The sequence below is a fragment of the Schistocerca nitens genome, chromosome 9 (genome assembly GCF_023898315.1).
Source record: "Schistocerca nitens isolate TAMUIC-IGC-003100 chromosome 9, iqSchNite1.1, whole genome shotgun sequence".
NCBI classification, from domain to species: Eukaryota; Metazoa; Arthropoda; class Insecta; order Orthoptera; family Acrididae; genus Schistocerca; species Schistocerca nitens.
In genome coordinates this window covers 214,727,641-214,740,892 of record NC_064622.1, presented here as the reverse complement: position 1 = coordinate 214,740,892, position 13,252 = coordinate 214,727,641, and the positions used below count along the sequence as shown (strand labels likewise).

Below are 13,252 nucleotides of genomic sequence, written 5' to 3'. Positions count from 1 at the left end.
CACAATAATTTTATTACGAAAATTTTAGTAGATAACAAAATAAAAAAATCACAAATGTACTTACATCTTTTACCTCCTTTTCTACATAGTCGTCAACGTTCTCAAAACGTTTCTCCCATCGCGGTTCAATATGTCCTGTTTGTAGAACGCTGTTTGATTGAGTGTAAGCATCCGCAGACTGCTAATTTCACTTCCGCATCTGTCGCAGAACACAAGCCGGCCAGCAATTTCTGTCTCCGACTAAACAGATGGAAGTCCGATTGTGCAAGGTCCGGATTGTATGGTGGATGCTGGAGCATCTCCCGCCCAAATTTGACGATTCTCTCATGAACAGGAGCAGTAACATGGGGATGATCATTTTCAAGAAAAAATTTGATACCGTCAGCATTAATGTTGTGGCGTTTGTCATGAAGGTCACAACGCAACATAACCAGCGTTTTAATATGGGGTGCAGCATCCACAATGGTCCTGTGTTCAGTTAAGTCCACAAGTAACACACCATGCATATCCCAGAATACTGTCACAAGCACTTTCCTAGCAGATTGTGTCAGTTTGAATTCTTTTCGTACTGGGGAACCAGCATGTTTCCACCCACAGAGGCCTGCTTGATTTCGGGCGTGTAGTGGTACGACAACGACTCATCACCAGTGATGATTCCTTTCAGCAAGTCGTGCTCATCTGGGGTATAACATGTTAAGTGGTCCAAGCTTGTCGTCATTCGCTGGCCTTTGTGGTTTTCAGTCAGGTTCTTAGGCACCCAGAGAGCACTAAATTTACGAAATTTCAACGTGTCATGAACACTGTAGTACACCACACCATAGGAAATGTTGAACTGTCGCAAAGTTTCGCAGCTGAATACGCCGGTCATTCAAAATTACTGCCTCAATGGCTTTGACATTCTGCGGGGTCACAGCTGTTACCAGCCGCCCGGAGCGTGGCGAATCACTAAGGTTCACACAACCCTCATGGAAGAATGCACCCCCACCTAGAGACATTGCTACAGTACATATAGTCGTCCCCATACAAGCCATACATGTCCCTGTGAATTTGACTCAAGGTCAGTTTATGTCCTCTGGCAGCCAACGGCCTTGCCGCAGTAGTAACACCGGTTCCCATCAGATCACCGAAGTTAAGCGCTGTCGGGCTGTGCTAGCACTTGGATGGGTAACCATTTGGGCTGCCAAACGCTGTTGGCAAGTGGGGTGCACTCAGGCCTTGTGAGGCAAACTGAGGAGCTACTTGACAGAAGTAGCGGCTCCAGTCTCGCAAACTGACATACAGCTGGGAGAGCGGTGAGCTGACCACATGCCCCTCCATATCCGCATCAAGTGACGCCTGTGGGCTGAGGATGACACGGCGGCCAGTCGGTGCCGTTGGGCGTTCCAAGGCCTGTTTGGGCGGAGATGTCCTCTGGTGCACAAACATCGAACTAGATTTCGCTGCTTTTCACAAGTTGATGGCAGTAACATACCCATTAGGTTTGTTTCGTCGTTCAGACTTCTTTCGCTAGAGCTGCACAGGAAAACAACATATCCTCTGCAGCGCAAATTTCAAACTATGTTGTCGTGAAATTTCCACATTCTAGCTGCAATACCAGGGGAGAAAAAAAATTATTGTGCGTTACTTTCCGATCCTCCCTCATAGTAAAAAAAGTTCAGTCACACCGATAGAAAAATTCAGTTTCCTGTGGAGCTCGAAATTGAAAGTTTGCAATGCTTCGATTCGATCATTAAAAGGCAGAGTAATAGGCACATATTTACAGGAAACTGACAAGAGCTGATGCTGCGACCTCTAATAATTCATGTAATTCATGAGATGCCTTCTGCAGTTTAATGCAATCAATGTGCCAAGGAGTAGGAAATATAGGCAGACAGAACTAAACATCATTAAGGAAATAGCAGTCAACAACAGTTACAAAGTAGATATTGTTAATAAATTGCTGCGCAAAAGGTAATAATAACAGTAAGAATGAACTTAATGAAAAAGAAAAGGGTCACATCGCCGTATTATGGGAAGGTCTCGCAAAAGACCGCAAACTTTTTCAAACGACATGGTGTTAGAATAGCGTTCCAGACAAATAATATAGCGAGGTATACCCTGATGCATGATGTAGATAAAAAGACGAATAAGTTCGATAGATCAGGAGTTTATAAAATTCAATGTCCGTCCTGTGATGCAAAGTATATAGGACAGACAGGAATAACTTTTTCGACCAGATACAATTATCATAAAGATGCAGTCAGAGTAAGTAACTATGACGAATCAGTTGTTGTGAGTCATGTATATGAAACAGGCTAGCCCCTTAAGGGAACGGAAGAAGACATGGAAATCTTGCACAAAGCAAAAAATGGGAGCAAACTCGAGCTGTTGGAATAACAGTGGATCGCCATTCATGAAAAGAAACAAGGAAATATTCTGGGCGTGCAAGTGAAACCCAACACAACGAAATTTTAAATGACTTCAAAAAATTATTTTATGGCAGATAAATAACTATAAATTTACAGTACCTGTTATACGAAATAGCTAGTGACTGATCATCGTAAACTTCAGGTAATGAGAAAAAGTAGGCGACCAACAAACAGCATTATGGTTGAGGCAATAGCTGTTCGCGCAGTATACGGTGGCCAATGCGAAGTGACCATATTTCGTCGGAAGCGCTGAACAGGACGTGTTCATTCCTTTATTCGGAAGGGGAGGCCGAAATTGCTTGCCCGCTGTGGCAATATCGTGGTGCACATCCTCCAATCTTTCTCAAACAATTTTACAGAAGCTATTCGGTCAGAAAAATAATTTTTGTGTTACTTGTAGCTGTATATGTCAGCTTTATGATAATACCAATAATTTAGTTAATGATCATAGTTATTGTGATATTTGTGTTTGAGTAAGACATTGCGAAAAATTCAAAACGTTTGCAATGAAAAGTAGGGAATCGCTGTGATTTTGCGCTTGGTGCATATCACATAACACGCTGCTGCATGCCAGCGATAAATCCAGAATAAAATATCCACAAAATGTTCATATTATATAAACGGTGTGAGATATTGAAATGAGATTTTGGCAAATGATAGCAGGCAAAGAGGAGATATTTTGCGTATGATTATTACGTAAAACTTCATTATTTACCATGTTATTTCACTAACTAGAGACTTTTTCGATGAAAGAATGTAAATTTTAAGTGTCATCCATAGCTGGTGAAACGAGAAATAATTTAGGTTTTGGAAAAAACACAAGTAAAGATATTAAACGTTTATTTTCGTACCGAGGATGTACTTTTTCATAAGCTATTGACCTTACTTTACCTCAGTTCCTTACTTAATAAACTTAATAAGGTACTGTTCCAGAGCCGGCCGCGGTTGTCCCGCGGTTCTAGGCGCTCAGTCTGGAACCGCGCGACTGCTACGGTCGCAGGTTCGAATCCTGCCTCGGGCATGGATGTGTGTGATATCCTTAGGTTAGTTAGGTTTAAGTAGTTCTAAGTTCTAGGGGACTGATGACCACAGATGTTTAGTCCCATAGTGCTCAGAACCAGTTTTGCTGTTCCAGAATTCTCTCGCAATTGCTTCTGCACAACATATTAGGGAGGCGACGTGTAAACTATGCTCTGTTTTGTCAAAAGAAGAAAATTTTAACATGGCAGTAAGAGAAATGTAGCTTTTACTCAAAATTCGCACTCAACACTTCTCAAAAACTCACAAAAGGTTAACTAGCCAGAAAAAAATAAATCCCTGCTTTTGTCGCATTTTCAGCGAAATCCTTTTTAGATACTAAGCATAAGTGACAGTAGATCTTTTTGAATGGTCACCCTGCAAATATGGGCATGGAGCTCCGCATAATATTTACAAAAAATGTGTGCGTGGGCACCAGTTTAAAACGGCACTTCTCCTGCAGGGTCTGGCATTTCCCATGAAGTACCTGCCTGCAACCCCCACTCATGTCTCTCCGATTGCACGTCTACCGCCCACGTTATTCTGCGTTCACTCTACATAATAATATCGCGGACACGTCAGTACACAACAACCGCCAGACCTCTGCAGTATTGTCAACTTGACACTCTTGGAACCCACAGCAGATCAGCAGAACGCAAACTGGTGTAGTGTCTGGTGTGAGATGGGATGACTACTGACACAAACTCACGCTGTTAATGTAATACGAGGACCCACAGCCAATTTGTTCTTATTCTATTTGATTTTATTAAAGCTTAAATTTTGTTGCTAGACTTTTTTAGTGTTTTAACTGCACGAGTTAAGTTTTTACAACCTGATGACGAGATCTTTATCTTTCGAAACGCGTTGTTAGGCTGTATGTAGGACAGAAATATGGTTGAATGCTAGCAGTTATTATCGTAAAAGTACATCACCATCGGCATATGAGTCTGTCACCCACGTTACCTACCCACTCATTAACACTAAAGCGGACCCTAAGCCATGCTACTATGATCACTGAAGGATTTGCATGTTTTCACAGTTGGTTACTACGGTAATATGTTTCCCATAAGTGAAGTCGCTTGGTCACTTCCATTCTCAGGATAATCTCAGGATCAGATTTTGATCCGATCTTGACTACCGGTAATAGATGCACTCGTTCACGAGGAAGGTTAGTGTATATAATTTACAAATAATTCGCGGAAGTTGTCGGAATTATAATGACTGAAAGTTCTCAACGGTCGCAGGTTCGAATCCTGCCTCGAGCATGGATGTATGTGATGTCCTTAGGTTAGTTAGGTTTAAGTAGTTCTAAGTTCTAGGGGACTGATGATCTCAGATGTTAAGTCCCATAGTGCTCACAGCGATGTGAAACATTTTTTTGAAAGTCCACTGCCGCTGTGAAAATGGTGCCATAGCCACGTAGCAATACAGTCACTACTATTCGAGAGAGCAGCAGTGATTTCATAGAACAGAGAAGCTTCACTAATTACCATACTGGGTGTGGTGGTCTAGAGGTAAAACTGTGTTCGCTGCCTTTTAACCTAGCATTCACTTGTCAACAATGAGGAGATCAGGCAGAAACGACACTTCGTAAGGATTCCATTTTACAGTGCAGGTCCACTTTCCCCAACTGGAAAACTGGTTTGGAACATGCATGTCACCGAAGTGACGACCAATTTATTGGAATCGTTTCAGAACCACCTCACAGCGAAAAAACATATGAATCCAAATTTTTAAGCAAAAAATAAAGCGTTTTCTGAGAAACTATCGTACTTAAGCTTGGGGTGGAGCTTAGTTTCTTTTACACAAAGAAAGTTTTTCAGTAGCACAGCAGATGATTCAGCATTTTGCTTTCTGCTTTCCTTAAATCAGACATCAATGCAAACATGATTATTTGCGTCGTTGCGCGAAAACGTATGCCACAAAGGATCTGCGACAAAGAATAGTGGTACAAGTGACAGGTATACACACGCTTCAATGATTTCTTCTTTATTTATCACAATTTAGAAACAAAAGAGCACAACTCAGGCATGTCTTCACAGCTAGACAGTAGTACAAAGAAGATACAACAGATAATCAAACAGAGGATATAACACACAATATAATGTTTGGCTTCTTGGTCAGTGACTGTTGCACTCGCCACATTAGCTCTACCCCTCCATTTTGGAGAGCTATATTCAAACAAACGAGACACTGTCACTCTGGAAACCTGGAGCACTCCGAACCTCAGGGTACATGCATTTGATATATCTGCCAGAACGGGTCTGAGGGGCTGGAGGGGGAGAGATATCCGACCTGAGAGGCTGGGGAGGTTTGGCTGGAGGATCCGCATGCTGGGGGAAGGGGCGGACTGTGGTAACTCGGTAAACGCTGGTTTCAGGTAGTCAACTGAGACTGTGATATGTTTTCCATTTTTATCACCTGTGAAGGTCTGGGTGTTGTGGGAAATCACAGTGAATGGTTCTAAATAAAAAGGAGCCAATGGGGGCTTGACAGTGTCATTTAATCCATACTCGAGGGCAAGGAAGATATCTTTGGGGAAAAGAGGATGATTGACAACCGTGCTGCAATGGAGGAGGAGGGTGTAGTAAGCATCTTACAACCTGCAGTTGATGCAGAAATTGGCCGTACTCGCCTGTTCCCCATTTGCTCAAAGAGGATGAAGCAAAAAATTCAAGAGGCACCTTCAGTGCTTCGCCGTAGACTAATTGTGCTGAAGAACACCCGATATCCTCCTTTAACATGCTATGGAGTCCCACGAAAACCATAGGGAAGGCAACTCTTCACGCTCCACCACGGCATGCCAACACATCCTTCAGAGTACAGTGCATGGTTTCCACCATCCCAGTGTTACAGAGATGGTAGCTCGTAGTCTGCAGATGTTTGCAACCTGCCACACATAATAGTTAATTAAATAACTGGGAGTCAAATTGATGGTCTCTGTCAATGTAATTGGTGTAGGAGCAATCCATGTGGAGACACTGGGCGCGGGTCCAGCCACCTTGTAAACTTTCAATTAAGGTGACAACATAACAAAACTCCTGTGAGCAAGGAACGGTCCTACGAGCTCAACAAGAATATGGGCAAAGCGGCCTGTAGGGGTGGGTAATGCGTCCACGGGAGACGTCGTGTGACGACCGATTTTGTCTTTCTGACACGGAATGCAATCATTTGCGCAGTGCTGGCAATCTTTCCGCTTTTCTGGCCACACCACTTTGGAGACCACAAACTTAGCAGAAGTGCTGACGCCAGGGAGTGACAAAGCGTGCAAAACATCAAAGATGGTGCGCCGCTAACGTAATGAAATAAAAGGGCGCAAAACATTCTGACAAGGGAACCTCCCCATCGCACCCCCCTCAGATTTAGTTATATGTTGGCACAGTGGATAGGCCTTGGAAAACTGAACACAGATCAATCGAGAAAACAGGAAGAAGTTGTGTGGAACTATGAAAAAATAATCAAAATATACAAACTTAGTAGTCCATGTGCAAGATAGGCAACATCTAGGAGAGTGTTTACTCAGGAGCGCCGTGGTCCCGTGGTTAGCGTGAGCAGCTGTGGAACGAGAGGTCCTTGGTTCAAGTCTTCCCTCGAGTGAAAAGTTTAATCTTTTATTTTCAGTTTATGCGACAAACTCTTATGTTTTCATCACTTTTTTGGGAGTGATTATCACATCCACAAGAAAACCTAAATCGGGCAACGTAGAAGAATCTTTTTACCCATTCGCCAAGTGTACAAGTTAGGTGGGTCGACAACATATTCCTATCATGTGACGTACATGCCGTCACCAGTGTCGTATAGAATATATCAGACGTGTTTTCCTGTGGAGGAATCGGTTGACCTATGACCTTGCGATCAAACGTTTTCGGTTCCCATTGGAGAGGCACGTCCTTTAATCTACTAATCGCATGGTCTTGCGGTGCGGTCGCAAAACACAGACACTAAACTTATTACAGTGAACAGAGACGTCAATGAACGAACGGACAGATCATAACTTTGCGAAAATAAAGAAAGTAAACTTTTCACTTTTTTTTTTTTTTTTGGTCTCGTTTTTATTCGTTGTATCTGCTCGGTGCGGACGTCGCAATACACCCGTTTCAGTTCGTCGTTGATCCATTAAATCAGTTTTTTTATTACAGAGAGCATCTAACCCTCTGACCGAACACGCTGAGTTACCGTGCCGGCTATCACTCGAGGGAAGACTTGAACCAAGGACCTCTCGTTCCGCAGCTGCTCACGCTAACCACGGGACCACGCCGCTCCTGAGTTCACAGCACCTTGATGTTGCCTATCTTGCACATGGACTACTCAGTTTGTATATTTTGCTAATTTTTTCATAGTTCCACACAACTTCTTCCTTTTTTCTCGATTGATCTGTGTTCAGTTTTTCAAGGCCTATCCACTGTGCCAACTTTTAACTAAATCTGAGGGGGGTGCGATGGGGAGGTTCCCTTGTGAGAACTGTCGCGCGTTAGGCGGGATTGGTAATCCTGTAGTGGCACACGTTCAAGTTTGAGAGTAGTGGATGCAGGCTCAAGGTGACACTGCTGTAAAAGTGCATCAGAATCGCCGGCCGCGGTGGTCTAGCGGTTCTGGCGCTGCAGTCCGGAACCGCGGGACTGCTACGGTCGCAGGTTCGAATCCTGCCTCGGGCATGGGTGTGTGTGATGTCCTTAGGTTAGTTAGGTTTAAGTAGTTCTAAGTTCTAGGGGACTTATGACCTAAGATGTTGAGTCCCATAGTGCTCAGAGCCATTTTTTTTTTTTTTTTTTTTTTGCGTCAGAATCTTGTCCTTTTGCCGGTAGCTGTCCAATCAATACACGTCAAAGATGTACCATTGTGCGGTAAGTAATCCACGACAGTTTTTTCAGACCCAGCGACGTGGTTGACATCAGTAGAGTACTGGGCAATAAATCCCACATAACAGAATTAATGCTGGGAATTCACTTCAGACACCTGCTGAAAAAGTGAAGTTAAGTGCTCGTAGTCCATGTAAAATTTGAATTCCACACGTTCCAGGTAATGTCGAAAAGTAAGGAGCTCTTTGTCAAATGCACTTCATTTTTTTCTCTGTAGATAGACCTTTTCAAAAGAAAGCCAGTGGCTCCCACACTCCTGATACTAATTGTGGGGGTGCTGCCCCCATAGTCGATTGGCAGGCATCAAGAAAAAGAGCCGTGTGTGTACTGGAAATGGGCTGGATGAATAAGACAGCCTTTGCTAGAGACACTTTCACGGACTTGAAAGGCACCTCTGCCGGACGCGACCAGGGGACTTTTCTGACAGCAGAAATGTGTTTGATCTTTAGTAGGTCATTAATAAGTTCTGTAATTTCTGCAAACTTCGGCAGGTGTCGCCAGTAATGATTGGCCATACCTACAAACCAGCATAAATCTTTGTATGTGACTTATCGTTTTTGAGAACCATTTTTAAGAGGGCAGCCCAGCGCTGTTGAGCGAGACCCTGTTCTGTCTGTTAGCACTGCTTCGAAAGCAGTTTTAACATCCCTTAATTTATCCGGAGGTGATGATGATGATTTATGGCGGAGGGCGCTAAACAGCTAGTTCACCAGCGATCTGGAGGTAGTCCGCATGGGTGGAAAGCGACAGGCTGTCCCGACACTGTGTGAATGTGATGAACAGTGGAATGTTGCCACTGGCTCAGTGCCAATACCGAATCCGTGATCACAGGGAATTTTTGAAGCAGTTGCTGCGCCATCATGGGCTATTTGGGGAGTGTCGATGGGCGCCATCGTCAACCCTCATAATTATGCCTGAGCTTCGCACAGAGCCTTCTCCATGTCAGTGATTCCTTGCTTTAGTATACATTGCTGTCAATTAGGCCTCTTACAGATTCTTCTTCTTTGAGGAAAAGTTCATTGATAAGAGTAATTTTCTGTCATAGTTGAGTGCATTGCTTTTGGGAGCCCGCTTTGTATAGTCATCTGGAAGTCGTGACACAGTCTTCTTGCATGGCGCGCGGATGTGCACTACGCATCAAGGCGTGCACAGAATGGGCAGAAGTTGTCGCAATGTGGGAGAACGCGGGATTCTTCATGCCTTTCAATCTGGCGGTATGGCATCTTGTGTCCACCGTGGAAGGGAGCGTGGCTACAGCCGGAGATTGGACAAGATGATTATGGAAGTCCACAGGTAACGAAAAAGATGTAAGAAAATCGGCAGCCAATAAGGGACAAGGCAAGTCAGCCACTAAGAAATCCCACGGAGTTGAGGAACTATCCTGCAGATTCAATATCATATGCGGCCAACCATACGTGTGAATTGAAGATTGATTTGCAGCCATTATTACAGGGACACCAGGAAACTGAGGCTTGTCCCTCGTGTCCTGTCGACCAAAAATTCCGTACCAGACGCCTTATCCAAGACGAATAAACGTGAAAATTCACTTTTAGCAGAAACTATGGCACTGTGCATTTCAGGTAGGCGCTTACTGGTTGCAGAACGGCATGCACACCTATACGCATCTGTTGTTGTCGTTTGGGAACCCACGTGGTTGGAACATTGTGTAGCATTACACCTGAAGCATCTATGGAACGAAACCCATTCGAATTTTCGTTGTGGCCACTTGTAAGGGAACCGTATGCTCCTTGGGCTGCCATCTGCCGGCTTGGCGTTGAATCTTGCCAGTTTAGCAAGGATTTGCTCCATACGTGTCTGGCAGTTGCTTGGCCGAGTGACCAGCACAGGAACATAACTTGGTGTGCCACATGTGCGTGGTTCAGGACCGGGGTCCATAACCTCATCAGTTGATGTGCTTGAATTAACCGCTTCATCACATGCAACTGCCGCAGCGTCTGCCTTTAACGCCAATTCATCCACAGCTAGTTCGGGAAATGCGGACAAAACACTGCGAACAGCCCATGGGAGACAACGTAACCAAAATAATTTCATTGACTGTTCTGGAAGGAGCTCCGGGCCCATCAAAGTATGAAGTGAGCGCAGTAGCTGGGAGGGAGTTCACCGGTACCAAAATTACTGTCCACAATCTTTTGCAAACGAGATTCTGGAGACGCAAGAAAACGCTGCAAAACAGTTTCTCTGTACACAACAAGAGAACGATGAAGCAGACTATCCTCTACTTGCTCAATAATGTTAAAGTCCACTGCGAAACAACAACGGCTAATTGATCTACATCTGAAGTAAACTTTTGCTGTTGAAAACTGGCGTCCACTTGCGCCAACCATACTTGCGGCCTCATACGCAAAAAAGATGGTAGCTTTACATCATCCCGTCTCGAGGTGTTGCCGGAACAGGCAACAGTAGGAGACTGTAAGGAAGAGCCAGTTACTGGCAATCATTGTTCTTCTTTCTTGACGATGGCGTGTGGTATCATCATAATGTCAAAGTGTAATTATGGTTCAGAATAAACACAAAATTTCACAACATATGACGTCTTGGTCACCACTATAGATGAAAAGAGTTCACAGTATGCACTTTAATGAATCCTTCTTTATTTACCACAATTTACTTCCCTAACGATAGAGCACAACACAGACTTGTTTCCGCAGCTAGACAGTAATACAAAGAAGATACAAAAGATAATCAAACGAATAATGTATCTCATAATATAATGTTTGGCTTCTTGGTCGTTGACCGTTGCATTCACCACAGTGGCAATGAGTCTCAGCAATGAAACAGTGCATACTAATATTTACAACAGGAGTGCCATCACATCAATCAAGTTTTTTTTTTCCTTTTCCATTTTATTTTCTTTGTAGCCTTTCAGATATGATCCATTCAGCCCGCATCTGGTTTGTACATGATACAGCACAAATTAAAATATGTACTGGTATCAGTCACTCCCATACTTGCACGTATGATCCACATAGAACATTTACCTTGGTACTAAACATTAGTTACATCATGATGCGCTCCTATAATTGTCACAAAATATATGGAGCAAGTATTATTTAAATAAAAATATGGCATTTCAGTCTTTGATCGCTATTTTTTATTTTCAATGACCGGTTTCAAACTAGCTCCCCATCTTTAGATCTGTTAGTCAAAGTTAAAAATATAATTAACAAGAGAGATACAGTTAGTGATAGGAATATCTTAGTTTACAAAAAATAATATTGGAACATATTAAATGCCAATATACCATATATTGCAGTTACAGAGTAACTTGTCAGTACAGAACTATCGGTCCGCTGTCATAAGTAAAGTAAATTTTAATCTGTTAAAACCTCGCAGTTTTAGAAAAACTTGAATGGTGACAGTAAAAAGTGCCCTCTACCTATAAGAATTGTGCATATGTTATTATTTCACCGTACATAATAATGGCGAATATACTTTTTAATAAAACAATTTTTAAAGTAATAACATATAAATAATCTTTTTTTGAGTGGACCATGAACCGAAATAATTTACACTAATTAAAATTTCTTTATACAGAAACTTAAAAATATAATTAAAATGTAGATATTCTTCCGAAAATGTGCATTTCCTCTTCTTTGTTTTGATTGGTAGTGGAGAGGATTTCCCTACGTCACAACGTATACAACGCCACGCCAAGTCCGCTTCCGCCGCGCCCAATTCACCTCGCCGCCAGTACGCTGAGGGCCGTTCCGCTGCAGCTGGTTCTTACTGGAGCGTGCTATTGCATTCAAGAGTAAGCCTAAAACAGGTCTTTAAAAATCTCATAACAACTCCTGTGCATAAAATCACTTTGCTCATTAATTAGTAGGCCTGGGGTTTTTCTTTGATGAGCGTATATTTCAATCTCTTCGAACACGTTGAGAAAATGTGTGGTATCTTATGGGACTTAACTGCTAAGGTCATCAGTCCCTAAACTTACACACTACTTAACCTAAATTATCCTAAGGACAAACACACACACCCATGCCCGAGGGAGGACTCGAACCTCCGCCGGGATCAGCCGCACAGTCCATGACTGCAGCGCCTGAGACCGCTCGGCTAAACCCGCGCGGCGAGCACGTCGAGATAGAGACTTTTTGGAGCTTTATGTAGCACCTCCATTTGTTCATTTATATTACTCACTTCATGTTTACTATCCTTTACATGTGCTCCAAATGCTGTCCGATTGCTATGACTGCAATGTTCCCTGTATCGAATTTCAAAATTCTGCCCTGTCTTTCCTATATAATAACTTTCACATTCAGCACCTTTGATCTTATTGTTGTATTTCATTTGTTTTGTCGTTGCTGGTTTATGTCTTAGTCTATGTGCCATTTGCCCTTCATTCTGGAATGCCACAATGTTTTTTGGAAAGCATTTAGCGATTTTTTCCGACACACGCTCTTTGTTTGTCAGGGTGACAAACTTCTTCTTAACTTTAATTTTCCTAGAATCGTTACTGATGCTCGCGGAATTGTTTTTGATCTTGTTAAATATACGTGTAACATCTTGTGTCCTGTATCCATTAGCTGCTGCTACTTGATTAATAATACCTATTTCTTTCTGCAACTCATCTTCCTCTAGTGGCAATCTCAGGGCTCGTTGCACATTGCATGAAAGTACGCTGTTTTATGCTGTGCCGGGTGGTGCGACGTAGCTTCTATGATGTTGTCAGAACAAGTGTCTTTTCTATAGACGCCGAAAACGTGCCTACCTCCCTCCTTTCTGACGGTCAAATCTAAATTGTTGCCGGCCGTCATGGCCGAGCGGTTCTAGGCGCTTCAGTCCGGAACCGCGCGACTGCTACGGTAGCAGGTTCAAATCCTGCCTCGGGCATGGATGTGTGTGATGTCCTTAGGTTAGTTAGGTTTAAGTAGCTTTAAGTTCTAGGGGACTGATGACCTCAGATGTTAAGTCCCATAGTGCTCAGAGCCATTTGAACCATTTCTA

The 13,252-nt window shown here is 43.1% G+C and overlaps 1 pseudogene; it reads left to right on the top strand.

Annotated features, from left to right (window-relative positions):
• The first annotated feature begins 1,078 nt into the window (after positions 1–1,078).
• Positions 1,079–1,196, top strand: LOC126204523 (5S ribosomal RNA; annotated as a pseudogene).
• The last annotated feature ends 12,056 nt before the right edge of the window (positions 1,197–13,252 follow it).